Source organism: Elephantulus edwardii, unplaced genomic scaffold (genome assembly GCF_000299155.1).
Source record: "Elephantulus edwardii isolate Elephantulus edwardi_28Jun2011 unplaced genomic scaffold, EleEdw1.0 scaffold00082, whole genome shotgun sequence".
Classification (NCBI taxonomy): domain Eukaryota; kingdom Metazoa; phylum Chordata; class Mammalia; order Macroscelidea; family Macroscelididae; genus Elephantulus; species Elephantulus edwardii.
Window position 1 is genome coordinate 6,356,929 of NW_006399832.1, and position 4,161 is coordinate 6,361,089.

The 4,161-nt window shown below is 39.8% G+C and overlaps 1 pseudogene; it reads right to left on the bottom strand.

Moving 5' to 3' along the window:
* Window positions 1–521: 521 nt before the first annotated feature.
* On the bottom strand, window positions 522–1,216 carry LOC102845588 (annotated as a pseudogene).
* Window positions 1,217–4,161: the final 2,945 nt, after the last annotated feature.

A 4,161-nucleotide genomic window follows, 5' to 3' on the forward strand; every position in this document is an offset into this window, starting at 1 on the left:
AGCGCACGGGGCACAGGGGGAGTGGTGGGCAGGGAGAAAAGTGCAACAATGAATAAATGGAAATTTAAAGTCTCTGTAAATTTTTATTAACATTAATAATAGTAATTAAAAAAAAGAAATTGAACTGCAAAAATTATTTTTAAAATGGAATATATAGAAGACAAAATGAATTTTAGCAAACTTTAGTAAATTCTTATTATAAATTACCCAAATTTTATAAACAAATCCCCCCAAACTTGAATTTTCTTTAAAGTAGTAACTATAATCATACAAATATATTTCAAAAATGAAAAGTGCATTATTACAATAATACCTCTTTGCAAGTCCAAAATTCTTGGTTTATAATAAAATTATAAAGGTAAAAGACTAAAATCATCAGTGCCATCTATTTCAGAAGTCCAAAATCTTCTTAAAAGGTTGCTCAGCAAGATAGAGAAATATGTTTGGAAGCAACATATAATTGAAAAACAACCACTTGTTTTCTTATCATTTCACATTTTTTTTTTCGTATTTTCTGTGTTTCAATAGAAATCTGCATCTTCTAGAATGCTGGTTTTGAGTGAGTCATTCTGTGCGGTTGCCACTTACATGTTTCCAAACTCCTCTCCTTCTTCACACATTCTCCTCAAGTGGCCTGTTGTACCAGAATGAACAGATAATGATCTATCTGTAGTCGTGACATCATCTGTATTGTTAATTTTGCTAATAAATGCCTCATATTCCTGAAGTTGATGGACAAATCCAGCAGTAGGATTAATACAAAATCTTCTTTCGTGAACATAAGCAAATGCACCTCTGTACTTCATTCCAAATGTTTCCATAATGTATGTAATAACAAAGGCAGCACTCCCAGAGATTGCTGCATTTCCATGGACAAGAACTGTTCCTCCACTTTGTAAGCTCCCATCATTAAACTCTTTAGTCATTGGGAAAAGCCGTATTATATAATCTTTATCTGCAAGATCCAAGACAAAGTATCTAAATGTTCAAAGTTTGGTTTAATAAACTTTGCTTCGATATTTTGTCTGATGCATATTACATGGGTTATTTCATATTTCTGTAGTATAGATAGCTTGCTTTTCATAGCAGAAGAATACGGGCCTAAAACCAATCAGGGTAAAATTTCCTGCATTTCTTGTCTCATAAGATAGGTCCACTCCTCGGCATCTTCTTTGCACTGTAGAAGGGAAAGGAACTCCAGCTTCATGTCCCCCATGGTCCCTGCTAGCAGGTTTGTGGGTGGGGTGGGAGGAGGAGTTTCCCAGTAGACCCAGTGCTGGTGCGTGGGCTGCACGTTTACAACTAACACAGATAAAAGGCTCCCGGAGGCCTCAGCAGCCGTGAAGAGGAGGGTAGGGCGGCCCACAGCGAACCACCGTGCCTCTGCTTTCTCCCTCCCCCAGTGTCTCCCTAAATGTATTTCTTTTTCTTACTATCCGCTGCCGTGTAAGAAGAAGTGTTGCTTTTTAAAAAGGGCTGACAAAGCACTGCCACACAAGGTTTTCCTCTTCCCCCAAAGTTCACACCCTCCACTTTTCCCTAATGTTCTGCTCTTGCTTCCTAATTAGTGACTTGGTGGTGGTTTGGGCAGCAGAGATCCCTGAAGAAGGACATTCAGCTTGTTTAGGAGAATAGATGTGTGTCTAAATATTGGTCTTTGTTAGAAAAGACTCATTCCCCCCATTTCTCTTGGTAGTAACAACAGAGTTGTTAGGTTGTTAGGTGCCATCGACTCATAGCTGAGCATTCGGTGGGTTTTAGAGACTGTACATCAAAAGGCAGGAGACTTCATCTTTTTCTTGTGGAGCAGATGGTGGGTTCGAACTGCCTGCCTTTGTGTTGGCAGTACAACTTCAGGGGGAAAATGCAGTATGTTACAGTATCTGATTTTGATGCCCAGAAAAAGCTGAAGCAGATGCCTTTCTCCCTATCTCTCCTGCTAAGAAAGCTAAATTATTATATATAAAACACAGAAGAGTCTACATAGTAGAAGGAATAAAGTTGACTGGCTAGGAAGCTGAGGAACTACTAGGAGCAATGTAGCATCTGAGTTCTAGAAGTTTTCTTTTTGCTTCTGATATATTTCAGATTGGTTGCTGGAGAAAGCCACAATTCACAGATGACAAAGCACGTGCGCGTGCGCGCACACACACACACACACACACACACACACACACACACACAAATGTGTGTCCACCCCCATAATGCTGAACTCATTCAGCATTTCTTAAGCTCAAGGAACTGAAGAACAAATTCAAACCTTGAATTGCTATCATCAAGGGTCCTTTAGGCAGAATATTAAATGATCCAGGAAGTATTAAAAGAAGATGGAAAGAATATACTGAGTCACTGTATCAAAAGGAACTGGGAGACACAGAAGAATTTAGTGAAATCACATATGAGCAAGAGCCTATGGTGATGAAAGAAGAAGTTCAAGCTGCTTTGAAGGAAATAGCAAAAAATAAGGCCCCAGGAATAGATGGTATACCAATAGACATATTTCAGCTCACAAATGCTGCCCTGGATGTGCTCACCAAGTTGTGCCAAGAAATCTGGAGAACAACCACTTGGCCAACTGACTGGAAGGGATCTATATTTGTCCCCATTCCAAAGAAGGGTGACCCAACAGAGTGTGGAAACTATAGAACAATATCGTTGATTTCACATGCAAGCAAGATTCTACAGAAGATTATCTAAAAATGACTGGAATAGCCTATCAGCAGAGAACTTCCAGAAGTCCAGGCTGGGTTTAGAAGGGGTCATGTTACTAGGGATATTGAGAAGAATGGGAATCCCAGAAAACTTGATCATGCTAATGTGAAACCTATACTTGGACCAAGAGGCAGTCGTCAGAACAGAGCAGGGAAACACTGCATGGTTCAAAATTGGGAAAGGTGTATGCCAGGGATGTGTCCTATCTCCATATCTTTTCAACCTGTATGCAGAACAGATTTTCTGAGAGGCTGGGCTCTATGAGGAGAAGTGTGTTGTCAGGATTGGTGGAAGATCTATTAACAATCTGCGTTATACAGGAGACACAACCCTGCTTGCTGAAACTTAGGAGGACCTCATGTACTTGTTGCAGAGGGTCAAGGACTGCAGCCTTCAGTATGGATTGAGGCTCAATATCAAGAAGACAAAGATTCTCACCACTGGACCAATTGGCAGCATCAGAATGGATGATGAAGAGATTTAGATTGTTAACAGTACTCTTTTCCAACACCATAGCTCAAAGCTCAAATCAATTCTTCTTCTGTAATCCTTACTCATTGGCTAGCTTTCAGATGTATAGCAAATGAATGAGAAAGCACATGGCCTGAATCAGGTGTATCTTAGTCCTTAAATTGACGTCATTGCTCCTCTATAATTCAGAATCCAGTTTGGAAGTCGTCTGCAGCAGCTGGTTCTACAGAGGTTTGTTTGCTACTTATGGTGAAGATTAGGGTGGAATGTTGACTCGTTAATGGGTGTGAGATGATGTGATTCAGCCTCCTATTTAAAAATGCATTTGGGCCCTTGGGCATGGTTTTGTTTTTGGTCAAACATTCTTCTAAGTGGTATAGCACTGGTCTGTCCATTTGCTGTATAGCAGTAACTCATGGTTGCTGTGATGCTAAATACTGTGACACTGATGCGTTAAATGTAATAATGGTTACCCATGGTGGACAGTGTTTGGTGAAGCTCCCTGATTAAAACAAGCTTGGAAGCAAGAGTGGCATCCACTTCCAAAATGGCTTGCCTCCAGAAACTCTATGACAGTGGAGAAATGACAAAAGTTATGCACATGTTCAGGTCTTTCATTCCTAGGGTAGCTATGAGCCGTGTACGAATCGATGTCACTTAACAACAACAATAATAATTTGGAGAGGTCACTGACTGCAAACTTACCTACTGTAATACATATCCTGACATCCTGACTGCTGATATCAAGTGCTGATTGTGAATAAAATAAGATTAACTTGTTGACAGTTTCAATCTTTTTTATCTATCAGAAGTGTCCATTTGGTTTTATTGAATATGCAAAGGCATTTGACCGTGTGGATCATAACAAATTATGGTTAGATTGAAAAGAATTGGAATTCCAGAATACTTAATCATGCTCATGTGAAATTTACCCCCAGACCAAACGGCAAAGAGAGCAGGGGAACACTTCATGGTTTA